Here is an 11,975-nt window from a genome sequence, read left to right on the forward strand (position 1 = left end):
CATATCTCGCAATTCCAACTTCATATCACATAATTCCGACTTCACATCACACAATTTTGACTTCAAATCTCACAATTCTAGCTGTATCTCACAATTCCGAATTCATATCACGCAATTCCGACTTCAAATCTCGCAATTCTAATTATATCTCGCAATTCCGACTTCATATCACGCAATTCCGACTTCTTATCTCGCTATTCTAACTACATCTCGCAATTCTAACTATATCTCACAATTCTGACTTCATGTCTTGCACTTCTAACTATATCTCAAAATTCCGACTTCATATCTTGTAATTTCGACTTCATATCTCGCAATTCTAACAATATCCTGCAATTCTTACTATATCTCACAATTCCAACTTCATATCTCGCAATTCTAACTATATCTCACAATTCCGAATTCATATCTCGCAATTCTGAATTCATATCTCCAAATTGTGACTTCATATCTCGCAATTCCAACTTCATATCTCGAAATTCTAACTACATCTCGCAATTTCCGACTTCATAACACGCAATTCAAACTACATCTCGCAATTCTGACTTCATTCCTCGCAATTCCGACTTCATATCTCTCAATTCCGACTTCATATCTCACAATTACGACTTCATATCTTCATCTCGCACTTCCCGCTTTATATCTTCATCTCGCAATTACGACTTCATATCTCGCAATTCCGACATCATATCTCGCAATTCCAACTTCATATCACGCAATTCCGACTTCATATCACACAATTTTGACTTCAAATCTCACAATTCTAGCTGTATCTCACAATTCCGACTTCATATCTTGCAATTCCGACTTCATGTCTCGCAATTCTGACTTCATATCACGCAATTCGACTTCATATCACGCAATTCCGACTTCTTATCTCGCTATTCTAACTACATCTCGCAATTCCGACTTCATAACACGCAATTCTAACTATACCTCGCAATTGTGTGAAAAAAAGTCAGATAAAAAAGTCGCAATTACGTGTTTTATGTTCTGTTCAGTGTAAGAAACGAGCTTCCGTCGTCCCAGTGTATCATGTGATGTCAGTGATAGGCCTTCAGCAGCAGCTTTAACCCAGAGGCCGCGCAGGAGGAGGACAGACTGTCGTGAGGGAAGATGCATTTACTATAGAGCGGTTTACTGTAATTGTGCTTTAAAGGCTCATGCGTGACATCAGTTATTAACGAGCGCTGTAATGGCCTGCCACAGAGTGTTCAATTACTGCTGGAGAAGCTCATCTTTAATTCATGCCGAGTGTTTTTATAGATTGCTATGATGAGGGTGATTTGTTTTGCTGAAGCGCGGCTCAGGTGTGGTTTATTTGCTTATTTGTCATTTAGCAGATCATTTCTTACTCCATGTACAGTGGCTCCCTCGAGGGCGGGGCTCTGCTCGAGATCCGAGACGTATGCAGCGATCGTGGGCGTCCGTCCGTCTGCCAAACACACCTGACCATCAGGAACACCTGAGAACGCTTGACAAGACCAAAATATATGTGTTGAGATGAGTGAGGAAAACAACACACACTTCACACTTCAGAGATGAAAACACTGCAGAATAAACACGAGGATCGACACAGACCGCATGAGGGACAGAAAAAAACATGCAATCAATGAGAGCTGTACAACTGACACCAATCAGGCATAACATTATGACCTGTTAGTGGGTGGGATATATTAGGCAGCAAGTGAACATTTTGTCCTCAGAGTTGATGTCTTAGAAGCAGGAAAAATGGGCAAGCGTAAGGATTTGAGCGAGTTTGACGAGGGCCAGATTGTGATGGCTCCAAAACTGCAGCTCTTGTGGGGTGTTCCCGGTCAGTCTCTATCAAAAGTGCTCCAAGGAAGGACCAGTGGAGAACCGGCCACAGGGTCATGAAGGACCAGTAGAGAACCGGCCACAGGGTCATGGAGGACCAGTGGAGAACCGGCCACAGGGTCATGAAGGACCAGTGGAGAACCGGCCACAGGGTCATGGAGGACCAGTGGAGAACCGGCCACAGGGTCATGAAGGACCAGTGGAGAACCGGCCACAGGGTCATGAAGGAACAGTGGAGAACCAGCCACAGGGTCATGGAGGACCAGTGGAGAACCGGCCACAGGGTCATGAAGGAACAGTGGAGAACCAGCCACAGGGTCATGGAGGACCAGTGGAGAACCGGCCACAGGGTCATGGAGGACCAGTGGAGAACCGGCCACAGGGTCATGAAGGACCAGTGGAGAACCGGCCACAGGGTCATGAAGGAACAGTGGAGAACCGGCCACAGGGTCATGGAGGACCAGTGGAGAACCGGCCACAGGGTCATAGAGGACCAGTGGAGAACCGGCCACAGGGTCATGGAGGACCAGTGGAGAACCGGCCACAGGGTCATGGAGGACCAGTGGAGAACCGGCCACAGGGTCATGGAGGACCAGTGGAGAACCGGCCACAGGGTCATGAAGGACCAGTGGAGAACCGGCCACAGGGTCATGAAGGACCAGTGGAGAACCGGCCACAGGGTCATGAAGGACCAGTGGAGAACCGGCCACAGGGTCATGAAGGACCAGTGGAGAACCGGCCACAGGGTCATGAAGGACCAGTGGAGAACCGGCCACAGGGTCATGAAGGACCAGTGGAGAACCGGCCACAGGGTCATGAAGGACCAGTGGAGAACCGGCCACAGGGTCATGGAGGACCAGTGGAGAACCGGCCACAGGGTCATGGAGGACCAGTGGAGAACCGGCCACAGGGTCATGGAGGACCAGTGGAGAACCGGCCACAGGGTCATGGAGGACCAGTGGAGAACCGGCCACAGGGTCATGAAGGACCAGTGGAGAACCGGCCACAGGGTCATGGAGGACCAGTGGAGAACCGGCCACAGGGTCATGGGCGGTGTTGGGGAAAGTTACTTTGAAAAGTAAAGCATTACAATATTGTGTTACTCACTTAAAAAGTAACTAATTTAGTTACTTAGTTACCTTTTAAGAAAAGTAATGCGTTACGTTACTTTTGCGTTGGGTCTCACCTGGGCTGGGCTTGTTTTTGTTTGTTTTTTTATAACAAAAAAGTTATATTTTTGTACAAGACCTCTTCATACCAAAATGTAAATAATAAGCCCCAGGCTGAGGTAAAAATGCAGATTCCCTCATGAACACTAGAGGGCGCAGCTCTGGATAATGGAGGAATAGATGCAGGAGAAAAAAGTTTTACCAATAAAAACAAAACATCTAGTTGCTGACCTTTGATGATGAAAATACAAGACATTGGTAAATTAAATATAAAGGTAGATTATGCATATAAATAGTTGTTTAATTTAACATTTAATTATTGGAGGTTTGCTTATACTCTGATTTTGCATTTGACTGATTTTCTTCATTTTGAGGAGAACAGAATCTTTATTGTGCAAGTGAGATAAATAAATGCTCACATTTAGTCTAGAACTACAAAAATCATTATGTACACACACACACACACACACACACACACACACACACACACACACACACACACACACACACACACACACACACACCTCTGCACTAACTCTCAACATGAGGACAGGAGAGCTGTCAGTCAAACTAATGTGAAAAAGTAACTCAGATATTTTGTTGTAAATTTGAAAAGTAATGCGTTACTTTACTAGTTACTTGGAAAAAGTAATATTATTATGTAACTCAAGTTACTTGTGATGTGTTTCCCCAACACTGGTCATGGGCGGCCAAGGCTCATTGATGCCCATGGGGAGCGAAGGCTGGCCTGTGTGGTCGATCAAACAGACGAGCTACTGGAGCTCAAACTGCTCCAGAAGTTAATGCTGGTTCTGATGGTGTCAGAATACACAGAGCATCTCAGTCTGTTGTGTATGGGGCGGCACAGCCGCTGACCGGTGCCCATGCTGACCCCTGACCCCGCCCAAAGCACCAACAGTGGCCCGTGAGCATCAGAACTGGACCATAGATTGCTTATAGGGCGAATTCCAGGTCTGAGGATTCAGAGACGCATTGGTTCCTCAGTGGTGGTCAGTCGGGGTCAGAGGTCGCTGATCTGACTGAGCCAGAACACTCGGGTCTACAGAACCGGTTCAATCCAGCTCAGAGCACGTCTGCGATGCGGGAAAATAACAGGCCTTCCTCTAAAGCAACCTTTCTTTAATCAGAGGAAGACAGTGACTTTATGAGATGCGATGAATAAATGCATGAGCAAAAACTAGACACCATGTCTGCTATTAGGCCGGAATGGATAATTAGCTGCTCTTCCGAAATGGATGGTGCAGAAGTACACAGCGTCATGAAAAATACATCCAGAACAGAGCCCGGCTTCAAAGACGCCCGTGTGTTGTGCTCCGAGGATCAGAGGTTGGTCACATGACTCCCCAGCTAACGAAGACTTTTCCTCACGTTCCCATTGAGCTCTCGAACGCAGGAAACATGCCACGAATCCTCTCAGAGAGTCCCAAACAAGTTAAAATACCTTTAAACTAGATTTAAAAGTTTGCAGACAAAGATAGATATCCAAAACAATTGTGCTAACTCATGCTAACAACATGTTAATAATGCTACAAATGTGCCAAATCATGCTCACAACATGTTAATAATGCTACAAATGTGCCAAATCATGCTAACAACATGTTAATAATGCTACAAATGTGCCAAATCATGCTCACAACATGTTAATCATGCTACAAATGTGCCAAATCATGCTGACAACATGTTAATCATGCTACAAATGTGCCAAATCATGCTGACAACATGTTAATCATGCTACAAATGTGCTAACTCATGCTAACAACATGTTAATCATGCTACAAATGTGCTAACTCATGCTAACAACATATAATCACGCTACAAATGTGCTAACTCGTGCTAACAACATGTTAATCATGCTACAAATGTGTCAAATCATAATAACAACATGTTAATCACGCTACAAATATGTCAAATCATAATAACAACATGTTAATCATGCTACGAATGTGCTAACTCATGCTAACAACATATAATCACGCTAAAATTTGATAACTCATGTTAGCAACATGTTAATTATGCTACAAATGTGCTAACTCATGTTAGCAACATGTTAATAATGCTACAAATGTGCCAAATCATGCTAACAACATGTTAATCATGATACAAATGTGTTAACTCGTGCTAACAACATGTTAATCATGCTACAAATGTGCTAACTCATGTTAACAACATGTTAATCATGCTACAAATGTGCTAACTCATGTTAACAACATGTTAATCATGCTACAAATGTGATAACTCATGTTAACAACATGTTAATAATGCCAAAAATGTGCTAACTCATGTTAACAACATGTTAATAATGCCAAAAATGTGCTAACTCATGTTAACAACATGTTAATCATGCTACAAATGTGCTAACTCGTGCTAACAACATGTTAATCATGCTACAAATGTGCTAACTCGTGCTAACAACATGTTAATCATGACACAAATGTGTTAACTCATGCTAACATGTTAATCACGCTACAAATGTGCTAACTCATGCTAACATGTTAATCATGCTACAACTGTGATAACTCATGCTAACAACATGTTAATCATACTACAAATGTGCTAACTCGTGCTAACAACATGTTAATCATGCTACAAATGTGCTAACTCGTGCTAACAACATGTTAATCATGACACAAATGTGTTAACTCATGCTAACATGTTAATCACGCTACAAATGTGCTAACTCATGCTAACATGTTAATCATGCTACAACTGTGATAACTCATGCTAACAACATGTTAATCATACTACAAATGTGCTAACTCATGCTAACAACATGTTAATCATGCTACAAATGTGCTAACTCGTGTTAACAACATGTGAATCATGCTACAAATGTGCTAACTCATGTTAACATGTTAATCATGCTACAAATGTGCTAACTCGTGTTAACAACATGTTAATCATGCTACAAATGTGCTAACTCATGTTAACAACATGTTAATCATGCTACAAATGTGCTAACTCGTGCTAACATGTTCATAATGCCACAAATGTGCTAACTCATGCTAACAACATGTTAATCATGCTACAAATGTGCTAACTCATGTTAACAACATGTTAATCATGCCACAAATGTGCTAACTCATGTTAACAACATGTTAATCACGCTACAAATGTGCCGAATCATGCTAACAACATGTTAACCATACTAAAAGTGTTAACTCATGACATCATGTTAATCACGCTACAATTGTGCTAACTCATGCTGCCAACATGTTAATCATGCTACAAATGTGCCAAATAATGTTAACATGTTAAGCATACTAGCACGGTGCTAAAAACATGCTAACGTGTTAAAATGTTGCTAATTCATGCTAACAAAATGCTAATTAATGCTAGCAATGTTTTAAAACAGGCAAGCAATGTGCTAATTAATGCTAGCAACATGTCAAAACATGTTAACAATGTGTTAAAACATGCAAACATGTTAGCAATATGTTAATTCATGCTGACATAGTGCTAATTCATGTTAGCAATGTTAAAACATGCTAATTCAGGCTAGCATTGTGTTAATTCATGCTAGCAACATGATAAAACACGTCCGCACTGTGGTAAAACATGATAACATCGTGTTAAAACACGTTTGCTAACATGTCAACAATATGCTAATTTATGCTAGCAAAATGCTAATTAATGTTAACATTGTGTTAAAATATGGCAGCAATGTGAAAAACATGCCAATTCATGCTAGAATTGTGTTAAAATTATGCTAACAAAGTTCCAAAACATTAACAATGTGTTAATTCATGCTAGCAAAAAATGTTAAAACATACTAACAATATGCTAATTCATGCTAGCAAAATGTTAATTAATGCAAGAAATGTGTTAAAACATGTTAGCAATATGTTCATTCATGTTAGCAACATGTTAAAAATGTTAATTCAGGCTAGTGTTGCGTTAATTAATGTTAACAGGTAATGTGTTAAAACATGTTAATAATGTGTTAATTCATACTAGCAAAATGCTAAAACACGCTGGCACTGTGTTAAAACATGTTGTTAAAGTTAACAATATGTTAAAACATGCTAGCAAATTTGCTAATTCATGTCAGCATAGTCTTAAAACATTGTAGCAATGTGCAAAAAAATGCTAATTCATGCTTGTTACCATGTTTTTAACACAATGCTAGCATGAATTAACATGTTTTGCACATTACTACCATGTTTTAAGACTATGCTAACATTAATTAGCATGTTTTAACACATTGTTAACATGTTTTAACATTGCTACCATGTTTTAGCACAATGTATTAAATGTGTTAAAACATGCTAACAATGTGTTAATTCATGCTAGCAAGATGTTAATTAATGCAAGAAATGTGTTAAAACATGTTAGCAATTTGTTAATTCATACTAGCAAAATGCTAAAACACGCTAGCACTGTGTTAAAACACGTTGTTAAAGTTAATATGCTAATTTATGCTAGCAAAATGTTCAAACATGATAATTAATCTTAATATGTTAAAACATGCTAACAAATTTGCTAATTCATGTTAGCATAGTATTAAAACATGGTAGCAATGTGCAAAACATGCTAATTCATGCTTGCTACCATGTTTTAGCACAATACTAGCATGAATTAACATGTTTTGCACATTGCTACCATGTTTTAAGACTATGCTAACATTAATTAACATGTTTTAACACATTGTTAACATGTTTTAACATTGTTACCATGTTTTAGCACAATGTGTTAAATGTGTTAAAACATGCTAACAATGTGTTAATTCATGCTAGCAAACATGTTAAAACATAATAACAGTGTGCTAATTCATGCTAGCAAAATGTTAATTAATGCAAGAAATGTGTTAAAACATGTTCGCAATATGTTAATTCCTACTAGCAAAATGTTCAAACATGATAATGTTAACAATATATTAAAACATGCTAGCAAATTTGCTAATTCATGTTAGCATAGTCTTAAAACATGGTAGCAATGTGCAAAACATGCTAATTCATGCTTGCTACCATGTTTTAAGACTATGCTAACATGAATTAGCATGTTTTAACAAATTGTTAACATGTTTTAACATTGCTACCATGTTTTAACACAAACTTGGTAACAATATGCTAATTCATGATAGCAACATGCTAATCTATAATTGTATCCATCTATAATTGTATATAGCCTCCAAAACCGTCAAACTTTAAGCTTTTAAACTACTTTTTCAAGCCATCTTATGTCAGATGAACACAATGGGAACATCATTACAGGCCCGATCAGTTTGAACGAACGTTTTATTTGACAGGACCGTGTTTCCAAAGCTTTGTACGCCGAGCTAACCCAGTTACACTGCTTGTGCTCGCAGTGCTTTTGCGATTGGGCCCAGAGCGTTCCCCGTTAGCCGTGAGGAACCCAAAGCCGTCGCAGAAGCCTGTCGCTCATCTCTCCGTGTTCTCCGCTGATGAAGCGACTGTAACAGCTGTAGATGTTCAGGCATCTGCTGCGCTGACAGACGAACACATGCAAACAAACACTGAAGCGAGAGACGAGCGGCTCGCAGATGCTGAGTTACACGGCCCGAAACTTTCAGGACGCCATTTCATCCTCTGGAAGGAGAAAAGCAGGAGGAAAACAGCTTGAAGCCATGGCAGACTGCCACACGACACACACCCAAATCACACTCACACTTCTGCGAGACTCAAAATGAGATGCTTAATTCAGTTGTGCTCCGCTCGTCTCATTTACGGCTTGTTTTAAACAGATCCCCCTAAATATAAAGCCTGGAGGCGGAACAAGCGGCTTTAGTTTGATAAATGATTTGACTATGAAAATTCGGCCACACGCCTCCAGTCAGAGGCTCATTTGCACAGAGAAATCATTGAAGACGACAGCAGCAAATCCAAATGAGTTCTGTCGGGATGGGTCTCATGTGCCACTAATCCGCAGGATAAACAGCGGGAAAAATCCTTGTTGGGAACGTGTGTGCCGCAGCTGAGACGACTGATTACCGGCGGAGAGAACCCGGCGTTCTAGAGACACAAAAGAAAGATGAAGAGCTTTAGCCAGATGGAGGAGAATTACAACCTGAGGGCCAAACGCAACATCTTATTCTCAAGGTCAACCCGTTTCATTTCTGAGAGCAGCCAAAGAAACAGAGCCGCTTCCTTCAGAGGAAACACTGGAGGAAAACAAACACACACACGCTATTAAAACCCTCCATTTCACCATTTTGCAAACATTTAAAAAACATTTATATATGTACAAAAGTGTGCACTTTATTACACTATTAGAGACCAGATAACGTTGAATGAACGTTCTTTTAACGTTACTGGTAGAACGCTTGGTCATAACCTTAATGGAACGTTCCGACAACGTTCACTGTTGATGTCATGTTTCTTAGAACAAAAAGCCTCAATTAAAACAAAGCAAAAAATATAAAATGTTACTCAAAGCGTCCAGTTTATGTTGTGTAAACGTTAAGGAAACGTTCCATTTGATCATTTTGCAAACATTCTAACACTAGTAACAAGTTGTGCACTTTATTACATTAGAGGCCAGATAACGTTGAATGAACGTTCTTTTAACGTTACTGGAAGAACGTTTGGTCATAACCTTAATAGAACGTTCCGACAACGTTCACTGTTAATGTCACGTTTCTTAAAACAAAAAGCCTCAATTAAAACAAAGCAAAAAATATAAAAAGTTACTCAAAGCATCCAGTTTATGTTGTGGAAACGTTAAGGAAACGTCTGAACATTCTAAAACATGTAATATTTAGAAAATGTTCCATGAATATTTAATAATGTAATAAAGTGCGCAACTTTTGTAAAGGCCAGATAACGTTGAATGAACCTTCTATCAACATTACTGGAAGAACGTTTGGTCATAACTTTGAGAGAACCTTAATGGAACGTTCCGACAATGTTCACTGTTAATGTATGTCACGTTTCTTAGAACAAAAAGCCTCAACATTTTAATAACATGTTTAAGGTATTTCTGAAGCGTCCAGTTTATATAAGAACGTTACGGAAACGTTCAATTTGATCATTTTGCAAACATTCTAACACTAGTAACATTTCAAAAACGTTAAACGAACGTTAGAAGAAACAGTGTTCCATGAACTATTTACAAAAGTTGTGTACTTTATTACATTAGAGGCCAGATAATGTTGAATGAACGTTCTATCAACATTACTGGAAGAACGTTTGGTCATAACTTTGAGAGAACCTTAATGGAACGTTCAGACAACGTTCACTGTTAATGTCATGTTTCTTAAAACAAAAAGCCTCAATTAAAACAAAGCAAAAAATATAAAATGTTACTCAAAGCGTCCAGTTTATGTTGTGTAAACGTTAAGGAAACTTTCCATTTGATCATTTTGCAAACATTCTAACACTAGTTGTGCACTTTATTACATTAGAGGCCAGATAACGTTGAATGAACGTTCTATTAATGTTACTGGAAGAACGTTTGGTCATAACCTTAATGGAATGTTCCGACAACGTTCACTGTTAATGTCACATTTCTTAGAACAAAAAGCCTCAACATTTTAATAACATGTTTTAGTTATTTCTGAAGCGTCCAGTTTATGCTGTAAGAACGTTACGGAAACGTTCCATTTGATCATTTTGCAAACATTCAAACTAGTAACATTTCAAAAACGTTAAACGAATGTTCGATGAGCTATATACAAAAGTTGTGCACTTAATCACATTATTAGCGGCCAGATAACGTTGAACGAACGTTCTATCAACGTTACTGGAAGAACGTTTGGTCATAACCTTGAGAGAACCTTAATGTCACGTTTCTTAGAACAAAAAGCCTCAACATTAATAACATGTTTTTAGTTATTTCTGAAGAGTCCATTTTTTATGTTGTAAGAACGTTACAGAAACGTTCCATTTGATCATTTTGCAAACATTCTAACACTAGTAACATTTCAAAAACAAGAACCTTAATGGAACGTTCTGACAACGTTCACTGTTAATTAATGTCATGTTTCTTAGAACAAAAAGCCTCAATTAAAACAAAACAATGAATATAAAAAGTTACTCAAAGCGTCCAGTTTATGTTGTGGAAACGTTAAGGAAACGTCTGAACATTCTAAAACATGTAATATTTAGAAAATGTTCCATGAATATTTAATAATGTAATAAAGTGCGCAACTTTTGTAAAGGCCAGATAACGTTGAATGAACCTTCTATCAACATTACTGGAAGAACGTTTGGTCATAACTTTGAGAGAACCTTAATGGAACGTTCCGACAATGTTCACTGTTAATGTATGTCACGTTTCTTAGAACAAAAAGCCTCAACATTTTAATAACATGTTTAAGGTATTTCTGAAGCGTCCAGTTTATATAAGAATGTTACGGAAACATTCCATTTGATCATTTTGCAAACATTCTAACACTAGTAACATTTCAAAAACGTTAAACGAACGTTAGAAGAAACAGTGTTCCATGAACTATTTACAAAAGTTGTGCACTTTATTACATTAGAGGCCAGATAATGTTGAATGAACGTTCTATCAACATTACTGGAAGAACGTTTGGTCATAACTTTGAGAGAACCTTAATGGAACGTTCCGACAACGTTCACTGTTAATGTCACGTTTCTTAGAACAAAAAGCATCAACATTTTAATAACATGTTTTAGTTATTTCTGAAGCGTCCAGTTTATGTTGTAAGAACGTTACGAAAACGTTCCATTTGATCATTTTGCAAACATTCGAAAACTAGTAACATTTCAAAAACGTTAAACGAACGTTTCAAGAAAAAGTGTTCCATGAACTATATATACACAAGTTGTGCACTTTATTACATTAGAGGCCAGATAACGCCGAATGAACGTTCTATCAACGTTCCTAGAAGAACGTTTGGTCAACCTTGAGAACCTTAATGGAACGTTCTGACAACATTTCCTGTTAGATGAATGTCACGTTTCTTAGAACAAAAAGCTTCAATTAAAACAAAACAAAAAATGTAAATGTTACTGAAAGCATCCAGTTTATGTTGTGGTAGCGTGT

The sequence above is a fragment of the Gobio gobio genome (genome assembly GCF_949357685.1).
Source record: "Gobio gobio genome assembly, chromosome: 23".
NCBI lineage: Eukaryota > Metazoa > Chordata > Actinopteri > Cypriniformes > Gobionidae > Gobio > Gobio gobio.